This window comes from Hypomesus transpacificus, chromosome 14 (genome assembly GCF_021917145.1).
Source record: "Hypomesus transpacificus isolate Combined female chromosome 14, fHypTra1, whole genome shotgun sequence".
Lineage (NCBI taxonomy): Eukaryota > Metazoa > Chordata > Actinopteri > Osmeriformes > Osmeridae > Hypomesus > Hypomesus transpacificus.
The window spans coordinates 8,696,900-8,712,658 of NC_061073.1; the positions used below are offsets into that span (position 1 = coordinate 8,696,900).

Here is a 15,759-nt window from a genome sequence, read left to right on the forward strand (position 1 = left end):
CAACTGGGGTTACCTGACTGGATCACCTATGTGTGTTTTTCCTGTGGGACCAGTGAGTGTTTAACTGAAATCTACTGGTCTGGTTCCAGCTGGTAAGGGGAATTGGTTGTGTAAAGGGGGATGTTTGAAAGTCTGTAGGTTATTGAGTATAAGGATGAACAGGAAAGTACATGCACACACAAAGACAAACACACTCATGCAAACACAGACACACACACACTGTAGCTTCAGAAGGGAGTGGTTGGTTGTCTGTGGCACACACTGTACTGGAGGCTTCTGGCCAGCTGAGGTCGCCATTCTGTAGGCTGTGTTATACAGTAAAGTGTTGTGTTATCTGTTGACAGTGCACATTACTAACCTGCCGAATCCAAATACTCCCCCTCACCCCTTCCCCTTAGTTTTGCGCGTTCCCGTGTGAGCTAGTGGTGTCTCAATACTCTTTTTGAGCTAGGGGTAGGGCTAAGACGAAGGGGTATATACACCTTAATACCAAGTAAGATCGGGAGCTGGTTTGTAAAGCTCTCTCTTGGAAGTCGCTTTGATAAAAGTGTCTGCTATATGAATACGTGTAATGTTAAGTAGGGTTTTTATTTTATACAAGATAATTTACATTTCCCCGTCCTTCATTTGTGGATTAGTGGATTAGTCAGTCTCTGTACTGTCTCGCCTGGACAAAATAAGATAAGACAATTTGTCCTCAAACTTGGAATGTGCAGAATTGTTGGTTTCCCAAACCTCCATGATGAAAAGAGACACATGTGAGAGCCTAAAGAATTGAATGGCGTGTGAGATGTCACTAATATTTTGACGTGTGTTTGTCCGGATTGTGACCAGCTGCAAAGCCACAACATTTTTGAGGCAGCTGTAGTGAAAGTGATGTCTTGGATTATACTGACATCTGCTGGACAAAAGGATGCACGCCTCAAGCTGCAGTCCTGCAGTATTGGCCGGAGCAAAAAAAAACTAGATTTGGCATACCAAAATACCATCCCTCCATATCCTGTCGTAAAAAGTGCTTAGTAAGAGATCATAAATCTTGGATGCTCAAGTTTCCCAGTTGAAAACATGGCAATGGTGCAAAACCAAACTGTATGTAAAAATTGATTTATTTGTCACTAGAGGCACTTTAAAACGGATACAAATGAAATCTTGTTCAAGGGATGTAGATTAGTATTGCACCCAAAACATACTGACACACATAGGATACACACACACACACACACACAAATACACACCAAAAGACACAGTTGAGCGAACAATGATGAATAGGGAATGAAGGACGTACACTATATGAACAAATGCATTGGGACACCTCACCCACCCCTCAATTTACCCCTTTCCCAAGTGCTCTTGAATGATCCTATCCAAATGAGGGATTATTTGAGCTGTTGACTCATACGATGAAACCAGAAGATATACTGTCTATCTCAATGCCAGGAACTTCTGTGTGTGTGTGTGTGTGTGTGTTTGTCTGTATTTTATTGGATGGGGTTTTAGGGCAGCAAGTTTCCCATGATTGGGATGGTGCTCGGGACCCACTGTCCTGCATGTTATGGATGTTCCCTGGTCCAACACACCTGATGTGAATTGAAATGATGATGATGTTTGTAATCAGGCTTCTCCTGAGCTTCATAACAACCCATTCATTAGAATCAGGTGTGTTGGAGCAGGGAAACAGGCAGGACAGTGGGTCCCAAGAACCAGGGTTGAGGAATACTGACTTAGTCTGTTCTTGGTACAGCAGGGTAGTAAAATAGTAATTTCTAGTGTTTTCTGTATCTTCTGTGTATTTTTGTATTCAGCTTTTTAATTTAAATGATTACGGGTGGGGCTCTCCAAGTTCACAAGGGGTTTTGCACAGACACATCATGAGCTATTTTGATGCCACAACCATCAATGTTTAAAATGTATAGTGACTCCTATCAGCTGTTATCATACCAGTTGACAGGTTCACTGTGTTTACTGCTGAGACAAAAGGGAGAGAGGTAAAACAGCTTGGTATTAGTACTATTGGTAATTATTATATTGGTCTGTTGGACCATTGATTGACAGTTTCAGGGAGAAACTTGCCTATGTTTGATGATGTCACAATAAGGGTCCATGATGACATCATCATAGCAGATATCTTGGGTTAGAGTTGAATGTTCGTGCATCACTTTTATAGATTTCTACCACGATCTGTACAAACACTTTTACAAGCAGAATGCTAACCTTAATCTGTAAACTACCTTTTTTGGGTGCTCTTGTTATTCATGCCACAGATATATAGGACTTGTGCTCAAAAATCGATTAATTATTGATTCGATATTTAAAATAAGTTCCAGAAGTGGCAATCATCCTTCGGTAGGTGAATTAGTTTTTGTAATTTGCGTTACTCTCCTGATTCGAAGGAACGATTCTTGTCAGACAACTTTTCTGATTATAATTCAACAACGTTTGAACTTTTCCCTTATTCTGCTTTAAAGGCTATATGTTTTACGGTTGCTTTGGTTTCAGATTTTTGCTAATTAGGCCCAGCCTTTTTTTCTATCAAGCTTCATTTTAGTCATTTAGCCGACGCTCTTATCCAGAGCGACTTACAGCTTCAGGTGAGAAGACCAGAAAAGTATGCATGTAGGCAATATATAGTAGAAAATGACTATTTACCAGTTATTTAGCTTTAGAGAATATTGTGCTGTTTATTACGAACCAACTCACACCCTGAAAAGCCTAAGTAAAAATGAAACACCTTTTCAGAAGTCCAGTATAAAAAAGTTTCAACTACATTTTTGGGCACTTCAGGACACGCAAGTAACTTTCTTAATTGAAGATACATGTGCTGTGTTTTTGCCATGAAATAGCCTATATGTTAGAAAAACATCAGAGAATGAAATGTCCAGCAGGCGAGTCAGAATTTTGTCACAATAGCTATGATGTCACAAAGCAATGTGTCCTTTCAAATGTGTCATATCTTGTTGGTCATCATAATGAGTAAAAATAACTATAAAAGTCTATGTCAACACTTTTTTTCCCAACAGAACACAAAACATGAGTGGATTTCCAGAAAAGAAGCGGATGGATAAGAAAAAGAAAGAACGGACACCGGCGGTAAAAAACTGGCCACAGATACTGGCAGAACAGAGATGGGCCCGAGAGATGCAGAAGGCACAGAAGGATGCTGAAACGAGGCGTAAAATTCAAAGGTGGATCGACCTGAAAAACACCTTAAATAAGCCGCGTGAAAAGAGGCTGGCAGAGCTAAGGGAGGCAGAGAAAAGGCTGGAAGAAGACCGTCAGGACATGCAGAGGCAGGAGAGGTGGAGAGAGTGGAGGCAGAAGGAGAGAGAGCTGTGGGAGGCAGAGCAGAGACGGAAAGAGCAGGAGCTCAACTCCAAGAAAAAGCTGCAGGAGACCAAGACACCTCTACCTCCACCTCGACCAAGACGGTCTCCTACCATCTTGGAGGAGTTGAAGATGTTGGATGAACTGCTTGAGGAGGTAAGACTATATGCCAAACATGTCATTTGTTTTTTACTTCAGAAAAGTGTCCTTTGTGTTGGGTATTCCATTACAGTGCTAACAATTTTTGTTGTCTCCAACACAGATGGCAGATATCAAACTGCCTTCAATGTCCCCCATCCATCAGCCAGTTTATCCAACCCCCACACCCCTCCCACTGGGTAAAGATGGAGCATACTTGGGCCTCATCACCACCAAACCCCTGGACGCTCAGGCCAGGCACCCCCACGGGGTCAAGCATCCCACCTGCACACTTCTTCCTGAGGACACTCAAATCTACACCCACCCCTTGGCCAACCAGGAGGAAGGATTAGAGAGTGGACTGGCAAAGATGCAAGTACTGGAGGCATCTGTTGAGGAGAGTTCCAACAGTGCCATATTGATGAAAATGGAGAATGAGATAAAGGCTGAGGAGGGGAAAGCAGCAAAGAAAGAGAGGGAGTTCATAGAAAAGCAGAAGAAAGCAGAAAAGCTGGTGCAGGAGAAGATGGAGAAGAAACAGAGGAAGCAGCTGGAGCAGGCAGAAAAAATAAATATGGAGATTCAAACCAAGCTGGAGAATGAGAGACGCAAAATGAAAGCTCTAGAAAGGAAAGAGAATCAAAGGTTAGCAGAAGAGCAAAGAAAGGAAAAGAAGAAGAAAGAAAAGGAAGAGAAAAAGGCAGAAAAAGGACAATTAGAAATGGTGTCTTTGCCAAAATGTGGTTTCTTCGAGAAGATTAAGAGGGCCTTTCATTTCCACTGATAAGAGAGACTTTCCATCATCATCAACTTTCAACAAGCATTCCTACACTGTTAAAACAAGATCCTTTAGGAACCTTTGGAGGTTCTTCAAATTGAAACTATAAAGGAACCTCTTATGGTGCTTTGAGGAACCTTCAAGAAAAGAAGCTCTGTGAAGAACTTTAACAGACGTTGTGTAGTAGTAGTAGTAGTAATGGTAGTGGTAGTAATAGTAATAGCAGTAGTAGTAGTAGTAGTAGTAGTAGTAGTTGTTGTAGTAGTAGTTATAGCAGTGGTGACAATAGTAACAATAATAAAATGAAATGAATAAATGAAAAATCTCACAAGAATAAATAAATACAATGACAAAAAAAAATATTGGACGTATAGTTTATTGTTTAGGGATATCTAATTACTTTGCTCATTGTTAACTTATGAAGTAAAGATTGCTACTGCTCTTGTGCAACCCATACACACTTAGAACTGGAGTCCCAATGTTACAGTAATAGTTTACATAAAACCACAATAGACATTCTCAAACCAGTATGATATTATCCACTGCCTATTATACAATGCCTGTCTTGTCATTCTGAAAGTTGATTAAGTGAATAAGCTAAGCATCAGATCGGAAAATGATTGTCCTTCCCGTGTAGGACCACATCAAGGTGGTCTTATATCATCACAGTCCAAGATAATAGTCTATAAAACAATAAACCCATTAAATCATTCACATTAGAAACCAGCAAATCAATTTACCCCTTTCCCAAGTGAGGGATGATATAAGCTGTTGACTCATTCGATGAAACCAGAAGATATACAGTCCATCTCAAAGCCAGGAACGTCTCTGTGTGTGTGTGTGTGTGTGTGTGTGTGTGTTTGTCAGTATTTGGCAGCAAGTTTCCCATGGAGTCTGTTCTTATTACAGCAGGGCAGTAAAATAGTAATTTCTAGTGTTTTCTGTAACATTTATGTATTTTTTTTCAAACTCTTTAATTTAAATGATTAAATGTGGGGTTCTCCAAGTTCACTAGAGGTTTTGCACAGACACACAAAACCCTACCCTACCTAAAAGTACAGTATTCTTCTGTCTTACGTACAATGTTAACTCATGTTGAGTGGAAGAGTAGTCCCAGGAGATGAGGATGTGTGTGAGAGAAAGCTCTTTTTAGCTGGACTGCTGTCAAACTGCTATATATATATATAGCTGTCAGTCCAGCAGGATGCTAACCTTTCTGCACAGGTTGAACAGGAAATGTAAACACAAACACATGGTCACATTTTAACTCACAACTCACGCCCCCAACAAATGGGTTACCTGACTGGATCACCTGTGTGAGTTTTTCCTGTGGGACCAGTGAGTGTTTAACTGAAATCTACTAGTCTGGCTGGTAAAGGGGATTGGTTGTGTAAAGGGGTATGTTTGTAAGGCTGTAGGTTATTGAGTTTAAGGATGAATAGGAAAGTACACGCACACATCACAAGACAAACACACACACACACACACACACACACAGGTTTTTGTGTCTGATGGGGACCATTTTTTTGAACATCACTTGTGGGGACTACCCTTTCTAAAGGTACTAGAGGTATGAGAAAAATCAGGTAAACTAACCATAGCCTAGTAAGCCTATACACGTGTTAAAATCTCTGAATTTCTCAAGTAGGTGACAATCTCAGATCCGGCCATGCTTCATGGGGACTTCAAAAAAATCAAGTGAACATGGCTGACGGAGACCAAATGTACATATCATTTGCATAATTAACACAAATACTCATTTGATTAATGGGGACCCATTACTATAATGAAATAATACACATTTTAAGTACAAAACTGCAACTGACATGTACAGAAGAGAAGTGTGGAGAGAGACTGGTCTATGTTTCAGGATTTAGCCTTGAGTTTGAATGAATATGCTGAATAAGTCACTGGCATTTGATGGATCATGTGTGGATAATTGCACTCCAGTATAAACTATTTGCTCTATCCCAACCATAAACCTTGGAATAACAGTGACGTTCAGTCAGTAGAGTTTAGCGGGTAATTTTTATTCTTTGATTTGACAAAATGCTAGCTGTTGTCCGTCTCCACCCCTCCAGTACTTTGGTCAGGCTGTGTCTGTTGTATTCCTGGGATGACTATCATTGTGGCTACAAACTTTATGCTTCATTATATTAAATCAAATGTTATGTCACTCAACCTGTTTTGAGATAATCACTTACTGAATAATCCAGCCCCATTGCACTCCCCTTCACATCCCGGTCTATCCCTAACACCATGTAGGGAAGAGCGCAACTTAAATCAATGAAAATGTAGATATTGAAACAGCTTAGTTGTTTATGAATTATGTAGATGTAACATGAGACAAAGCATCACACAATTGCTAAGCACTGTGCATGTAGTTATCTTCACAACAAAGCAGATTTTATGTTCTACAAATATTCCTTGGTTTGAAAGAAATATCAGTTTGAGTCAACATGATGCGTTAATAACTCTGAGGCTAAAGTAGTAAACGGCTATCCCCAAGTACGAGGATTGAAAGATAAGTGAATAATTATTATATACTAACCCTAACCCAACCCATATTTGCCACACAAGTCCAATCTTAATTCTTCTACTTTACACTATTATTCACAATCTATTTGTCACCCATTATTACCAGTCAAAACTGTTAATCGTCTTACAACTAAATCTCCTGACACTAGTACCATAATAATAAAACTACACTTAATTAATTGAATTTTAAGACATGACAATTCCATTAACATTGCAATAAACCTATAATTTCCATTTGTTTTGGTCAAAATGTAGTTATAAACTAATCTCAGGTTAAGTAGTCCCAGTCAAAGTATTTGAGCCACTGGATCATCCCTTAAACACTAGTCAAACAAAGTAACTTCAGATTGTTAAATTTTATTCAGGATGTCCTTCCTTTTCTTTCCATGTATATGTCACATTACACATATCTGAATGAATTATTTCTTTTTGAGGCAGAATCTCAAATTCACAAAAGCCAAGTAAGCCCCTGCAAGCCAAAAACATAAAATGTCAACTGATTTTTTGTGTTGCGTTTAATTATCACTTAAACCAGTGGTTCTCAATCCTGGTCTTCGGGGCCCCCTCGCCTGCATGTTTTAGACGTTTCCCTGTTCCAACGCACCTGATTCAAATGATGCCTCCCATTCATTTGAACCAGGTGTGTTGGAACAGGGAAATGTCTAAAACATGCAGGCGAAGGGGGCCCGAAGACCAGGACTGAGAACCACTGGTTTAAACACTTGTCAAACAAAGTAACTTCAATACATATCACAATTCAACTGATTTTTTAAAAGGTTGTACATACATGCAATACATTGCTGCCATACCACTACGCTATTTACGTTGCCATTTTCTCTTGTAGGCTGTAATGCGGTTGTAAACATAAAACTTCAGGTTTTGCCAGACACGGTTCTTGAGGTCTTCTGGTTCAGCCCTTAAACAGTTCTCACACTCACTCTTAGATGGTAAAATACAAGATGTGATAAACCTATTCATGTTCCTTTCCACCGCCTGCGCCTCTGTCTGCTGCCAGGGTGTCTTCTTCTGGGAAGCTTTTCCTAGAAGTGGGCAGACAAACACATTAGTATCTGAAAGCATTAAAAGAGTGTGTGGTGGAAATCCAATTCTGATTTTTATATCATCATACCGTGAATCCCAGCATCTACAATACAAATATTTACACTTTACAATGTCCGTCATGTTTCTGAAATGACATGTTGACTGTATCCCTGTATTGTGTGTCATGATTTGTGGATTGTTTGGTGTTGTCCACGTATGTATTTGTACTGCAGAGTATAACGTACTGTACAGAAAACAAATTCCAGCCATGGTCGTGTTATCAATTAATCAATCACTCTGCCAGCAGCAAATTTTGGCTTGACAGACAATGGTAACTGATGGAATTTGTGACAAAATCACAAATGGATGTAACGTGGTCAATGATTCAAAAGGTGTTCTTCTTTCTTCATTATTCCTATGTGGCTGCTATTACAACATTTGGCAATTAGTTTGACCATTAGTTTAATTCATACACTGTTAACTACAGTACATCTTCAAAAATGAATAGACAATTATTACTGACATACAAAACAGAGGCCAGCACTGACTTCTGATGGTATCAGATCATCTGATTGTGGTTTGCGTTTCTTGGGAGGTGGGGGCCTTTCATCCCTCTCAGTTGTAGGAAGTGTCTCCTTTGCTGATAGGTCTATCAAAAAGAATCCCCCAACTGTTAAACACTGAGTCGGTTGGCTCTTTGTGATGGCAGTCTGTTGAACTTGTATTACTAATCATCATTATCAACTAAAATAGTTAATGCACTAATTACTATGCAAGTTGATAATGATGATTAGCATGACATGTTCAACAGGCTGCCATCACAAAGAACCAACCGACTCAGTGTTGAACCTAACAATTAGACCCATTTTGACAGTAAGACTGTCATGGGGGTTGTTTGAATTAAGTACATCTTTGACTGTTAGATCGTTTACATCACAGTAGATTTCCATTCCCAATCAGTAAGACCGTATGCCCCCAATGATATGCACTATATGAAAACACACTGTAATGACAACATGCACTGTCCCTTACAAGACACTGGATGTCAAAACAATCAAAAATAATAGTATTTTACTTTCTTTGACAGTAACTTACTGACAATACATACCATCAACTGCAGATGAACAGTTTCCCTGCTGTATGCTGTCTGAGTGATTATCCTCCTCCTCACTGGCATGAACTTTTTCTGTTGAAGTCATACAAAATACAGCTTATCGATGTGATCAAACCAAAAGTAACAGACGGTAGACACTGTAGTCGGTGAATCGAAAGGCCAGAGACACTTGGTGTTCGTCCCTGGCTTGGGAACCACAATTCACCTTAGGTTAGATTCTCAGGGAGATAATTGACTCGTTAATATCTGACTCCAATTTTAAGACACGTGCACAAGTGCGTTACCTGTAACCTCGAGCGCTAAACAGTTAATGACATGAAACTCTGACGTAGGTAAAAATCGTCTGCTTGATCAGAGCACCGACCCTAAAGTATGCGTGTTCACTAAACAGTCATTTATCTCTACTTTAATATAGATTTAACCATAGTCGACCTAGTAGGATATGTAATCGATCACTCAGAGGCCCCGGTAAATTCCTTCGGAGCGTGGAGATCCACTGTAAGTGACTCAGAGGCCTTAAGTTAAAACCTACTCAAAAGTCTATGTTTATAATCAGTTAGCCGCATCAACCAGACTAGATCTAAGTTTTCACCGCCGTAGCCTGATAGATACGTTTCAAAGAGAACAAGTAACGTCAAAATGCACAATAATAGTTTATTATCTAAATAGTAAGATAATCAATACAATGATAATGAAATATCATCAAATACAAAACATACCTTCAGAGCATTGGTTAACAAAGGTATGTCACAATGAAGACTAGGCGCCTAACGCACCGGAGCTGTATCGTAAACAAAACTCGAAGTGATTGGTAACACTTCTTCCTATATACACCCAAACCTGACTAAAGTGGGGACACCGGTCACATGACTGAAAAGTAGTCTAATCGCATACAAATTCAAATTGGATCATTAATCAAGGCTACAGTAGACCAAGTGGTTCCCTTGCAAGACAGGGGAATATGTTAAACACATGTTGGTCTGCTGTAGGCACAAACTCTGTAAACCCTGTACATGTACATGTTACAGTATTACAATTATTACTAGCATGTAATACATAAAGTAAGATACAAAAGCATATCAAACATGACATTAAAAGCTGTTTAGAACCTTATTTTCAAGAACACAACTTTTAATGATAATTTCAGAGTCTTCCTCTGTCCATCTTCCTCTTCAACTGTTGAGACCACCTCTCCAGAGGTGTGTCATTAAGGTGTGATTGTCATTTTAGCATTCATGTAACTGTCCCAGACGAGTGTCTGGGTGACCAGTGACAAAGGGGCTGCCAAAACAGCCCTACAACACCGAAAAATCTATTAAAAAAGCCTAACAACAACCCACCGTCTGGATCTATCACAATTTCATCCACGTTTTTGCCATGAAACTCAGCTCATCTTCCTTGCTCTAGAGCCATGAGAAGTTTGCTGATCTTGGCGAGTTGCAGGGTCTTCTCAGGCAGTCGATAGAAATCATCTCATTCCACTTTTTCTTATGGACGTCTTGAAACTCACTAGCATCCCTAACAAGATCTTTGTCATTTGAGATTAAACTCTGAGCTTTTAAGCGTTTGCTTACTTTAACCAGAGAATGCCCAAGTTTATTTGCTAGTGATGGAGTAAAGAATGCGTATGTTTCACTGTCATACCCACATGTAACCTGGACAGCTTTGATTGTCTCCATGTATTTCTTTGGATTTATGAGGTCCTTCATTGTTTTCAAGGTGGTGACATTCCTGGCCTTCTGAAGCAGCCTTCCCATTTCTCGCATCTTCTCTCGTACAATCTGTTGATTCCTGGCTGACGTCCCACCTTTGTTTAACAAGTGCTGCCCAACTTCAATAATGACTGGGTCATTTTTTATTATATCCATGACTGTGTTAGTAGTCATGGCACTGATAACTCTCCAAGTTGTTTACTTATGTGTGAAGGCACTGGCCCTGTGTATGCACACATGGACTGAACACGGTTCTTCCCTGGTTTGGGTTTGTCTGAAACAGGTTTAAGTGTACAACGACGCAAATGCCGCCACAGGACCTTTCTTGTAAAAAGTCCTTGGCAGTAAATGCAGTGCATGAAGTCCTTTCCATTTGATTCTTTGCTTGGTCATTTAAATGGAACTAGCTCCCCCTTTCCTGACTCCATAACACCCGCATTGTGAGCGTAGTTTCCCTTGTTGCGGATATAATCTAGCTGTTTCTTTCTTTCTTCGCAACCCTTTGGAAGGCTTATGGCTTTAGCCACATCCATGGTATTTTTGTGTGCACTTTCTAGATGCCTTGCCATCTTAGCACTTAGTTTCTTACCTTACATCTACATGATATTAATATAAAATTCGTATTAACGACCTTGATACAAATAATTAGGGATGCACCGATCCGACTTTTTCAGTCCCGATACCGATTTCTGGGCTTTGTGTATCTGTCGATACCCGATACCGATCCGTTACCGTTGTTGAATTCATAATAAACTGTATACCTCCCACCTTATACCTTCCTTCCACCATGTGGAAAAGAGGCACCAGACTTTCCTAACTAAGACAAAATAACAGGTGTAATCTACTGCATTCTTATTTATTTGTTATTTAAAAAACGATTGTGCATTCAAAATGCAAAAATGGAATATAATCAAATGTAGGGCCTATTAAAATAAATTAAATGTAGCAGTAGAAACAAAATAGTGTATTGGTCAAACATACAATAGTAAACAAACAGCAACCAAACATTGTAAACAATGTTTGTAAAAATATTTGAATTCTTATTTATTTGTAGTCGCTGGTGTGTAAACCATGGAAGTTTTTGCACCGAGCAGTGTACAGCTCATGTCCAACCAGTGGACAGAAACTTAAAAGCAACATGGAGTGAGCCAAAGAGTTGGCTGTGTGGAGATATTTCACGTTTGCAATGCCAACTAGTTCGTCAGCTGTTTGCAATGTCTGCAAAGTAAATGTTTTGAGGGGTGGTGGTAGTACTTTAAAGTACAATAATACCAATTAAATCAAGCACATCCAAAAGCCCAATGCTAGGAGCACGCCAATTTCCTACAGCTCAACGACTCTATTATTGTAGAATCTACAGTGTAGAACGAGTAGCGTTGCACATGTGCGATTGTTCGAATGCGGGTCTCACAGCGTAACGTTGCATATGCGATTTTGAAAATTCCAACGGAATATTTTCCGATCAACAAAAACTATGCGACAAACGCTGTATGGCTTCAACATGTACTAATGAGAAGGCTAACAGGTAACACTAGCATGTTAGTAGCATTGTTTCGAGTATTATGCTTGCTGTGGGCACCGTCGGAAATATTTAGAACTCAAGCATCTAAAGGTTGCATGGATCGGCCAGTGGATCGGCTACATTTTCCGATCCCCGATCCAGCTATTCTGTCAATATTGGGGCTGATATCCGATCTTAGTATCGGATCGGTGCACCCCTACAAATAACACAGTAAAAATTTAAGCTATGATGTCAACGTGATATATAACTAGCCCAAGACTTTCAAATATCACTCTCGTCAGGACTGCGAAGACATCCCCACAGCATGTTCAGTCATTGTAATGAACATTTGCTGCCATTACAAAATCCAAACCCTGTTTGGGGTAACCCATAGTACCCCCCATTCAGTTGATTGTGTAATACCTAGCAATTCATTCACTCTTACCTCACATCTAGAAGACAAACAAACATCTGCGCCACCACAGGTTTCACTGTGTGTCTGATCACTATTGATGAGCTGAAAGCAGGACAACAGACATTGGTATTCATGTTACATGCATATTAAATGACCTGGATAAAATTAAACTAATGCTGAATTCGCAGCTGGCAGCAATAGAAACAAGAGTAAAATAACCTCTAACTAGCTTTTCCTAGTGTGATTTAGAACATTTCAAATTACTAGGTGGCAAAACTGATTTTTAAGGAAAGTCAAGAAAGCAGGGTCCTGAAATTTCATAAGATTGCAAAGATACTTTTTTTCGTACTGGGATCAATTTACTACTGCTCAGTGCTTCTAGTGTTAAAATGAAGGTACATGTGATTATTATTAGTGTGAGGTACAATTAATTAAACCAATTAGAATTTAGTATTAAAAAAAACCTCCTCACCTGTGTTCTCCATGGCCATTCTGCGTTGTATTCAAATGTTGCATATAAGTCAGCTAGATCTAAATCAAGTGTACTTACCACCACATTTTTCCATTCCATTTGAAGTCAAACACAAAAACCTTTTCAACCTCCTTGTATTGCTTAGCACATATATCAGCTTCCTGTTTGTCATCAATTTCCCTCTATATTCAACCACAAAATCAACTTTGGGTGTGAATTCTTAAGCAAAAACTCCTCTGCCTTGATAGAAACAAAATGTTTTTTTATTTTTATTTATTTTGTGGAGGAATAGTAATCAAAGTTTAATGTGTCTACTACAGTTTTCAACTAATGAAAGCAGATAGTGACTGAACAGTTTGTCATCTCGTTGTAGCAACTGAATGTTCATATATGGTAATAATTTTACATTACACCATGCTTTTCTGTTCTGTTTTTTTTACAGTGAAAACTATCTGTACTAGCTGCAAGCGAGCAAGAAGTGTAGGCCTATAGGATGTACTATGTACAAAAATGTTCAGTCAGAAAATTTGTCATCCTGCTTACCTTTAAAACCCTTTCACACGTACGTTCTAAATTGTTTGACTGGTCCCCCAGGGTGAGTTTTTAATGCGCGTGATTTTGGATCAATTTTAACGTTCCAGAAATTGATTATGACGCATTAATGTCGAATTGCTGTACAATTTAAGCATTTCTCTATTCGCATTTTGAGTTGAACCTGTTGGACCCCGTAGCTTTGACCAGGCAACAACCCATTGGTTGTTTAGAATATTACGACCACCCCCCACCCCCCTCCTCCTTGATGCATTTCATCCGCCTCGTGGGACCATGTTTACCTTTCATGGCGACGTTTTTCTGGTAAGTGAAGTGTTTGTTCAACTGAAGTTACAACACATATATTTTGCATGATATTGAGATGAAAGTATTAACTGTTGTACTTTACGAGGTGATGTGTTTGCTAAACTAGCTAGCTCGTAATAGTGTAATTCAACTAGCTAGAGTGTAATTCAACTAACCTAGCTAACCTAGCTGTTACTAACTAGTGGCCATGTTACGTAGCGTTATTTAGTGTAGTCGGATTTTACCTTATACTAAATACTGCAGAAGTCTTCGGTCCAAATGGATTGCAATGCACGATTATTGTTGTCTGGCAGGCTTTCATCTAACGCTAGTAACTTATTTCATGAACATGGTTTACCCATATCGTACTGTATGCTAGCTGAGTAAATTGCACAGGCCTCTAAATCACAGGATACATGTACAAAAGACACAGTAGTTCAGTATTTAAAACAATTGTTTTTATTTTATATAATTAAAAACTGCTTTTCCAGAGGGAATCGAAAAACCAGTCAGCCAATTTGAGCCAATAAAGGCGAGACTGGAAAATTATTCCCTGACCCCTAGCAAAAAGGCGATCAAGCAAGCTCCTGGAAAATCTTTAGGTTCTAGTTTGCCCACTCAACGGCGAAGGTCGAAATGTGTTATCTGAAACAGAAATAATAATTAGTGCATAGTAGGATAAAAAGAGAAAGTATAGCTTGAAGTCCATCTGATATATGTACATATAACCAATTGTTTCATTTTTTGGAAAGAAAGAGTTTATTGTTTTGGCTCCAGACTAGGGCTCCGAGCAGGTTGACTCCTCTCTTGGTTTACTATGTCGTCCTTTGTTGTTTTGAACCATTCTTAGTCTGGCCCCTCACCTGAGACCACTTTGTCTTGGGAGACCCTACCAGGAGCACCAGGCTCCAGACAACACAGCCCCCAGGTTCATTAGGACACACAAACCTCTTCACCGCGATAAGGTGATGGTTCTAGAAGAGGTGGTTAGTTTTTTTTTGTGTTGTATAACAGGAACTGGATATCTGAAAAAAAGGTTTTATAACAAGAACTGAACTGGATATCTGGGGAAAAAAATAAGTTTTTTTTTTTTTTTTTTTTTTTACACAAACTGGATATCTCGAAGAATATCTGAAACAGAAAATATATTTGTGTGTGTGTGTGTAGGGGGGGGGGGGTTATAACAGGAACAGGATATCTGAAACAAATGTTTTTTTTTTGTTTTTTTGTTTTTTTTATAACCGGAACTACATATCTGAAACAGAGAAAGGGCAGTACAATAGAAACAATTGTTGAATATAATTATATATGTGTATATGTATAATGCAGGGAGTGTTGAAAATCTGCTACTTGTACCGTTGGCTTTTAAATCCCGCTCAACGCCAAGGCAGAAAGTCACATACAAACCTGCTGCTTGAACCGTTGGCTTTTAAATCCCGCTCAACGGCCAAGGTAGAACGGGAGATCTGTTGGCTTGATCAGTTGTTGTGGCATGACCCCTCACCAAGATGTCATGTGAACGTCCTGCTTGAACCGTTGGCTTTTAAATCCCGCTCAACGGCCCAAGGTAGAACGATGGGTGTTTAATAATGTTTGAGTGTGTGATACTCCTCAAAACATGGGGCAGCACACAAGGCAACGTTGCATGCCACACACATGAACTTTGTCACTTTCCTCTCCTTTCTCCGACGCGAGGTAGAAGTGCACACCTTGCACTTCCTCCTGGTCCTGCTTCCTTGGGTAGCAGTCTGAGGGACCTCCGAGGGAAAGTGCCTGGCAGTCAACCGCAGAGGATTGTCTGATGTGGGACGGCCACCGGTGGATGGGCGTCGAGGTGTATGATGCACCTCGAGCAGCTGTTTCATCAAGTTCAGTCTGTATTCCTGGTAAGG

The 15,759-nt window shown here is 39.6% G+C and overlaps 1 long non-coding RNA gene across 1 annotated transcript; it reads right to left on the reverse strand.

Moving 5' to 3' along the window:
* Nucleotides 1-7,414: 7,414 nt before the first annotated feature.
* Nucleotides 7,415-13,884, reverse strand: LOC124476553. The gene is made up of 3 exons (XR_006957048.1): nucleotides 12,589-13,884; nucleotides 8,925-9,002; nucleotides 7,415-7,815 (listed from the first exon to the last, which is right to left on the reverse strand). It is a non-coding gene; the product is annotated as an uncharacterized LOC124476553 (long non-coding RNA).
* Nucleotides 13,885-15,759: the final 1,875 nt, after the last annotated feature.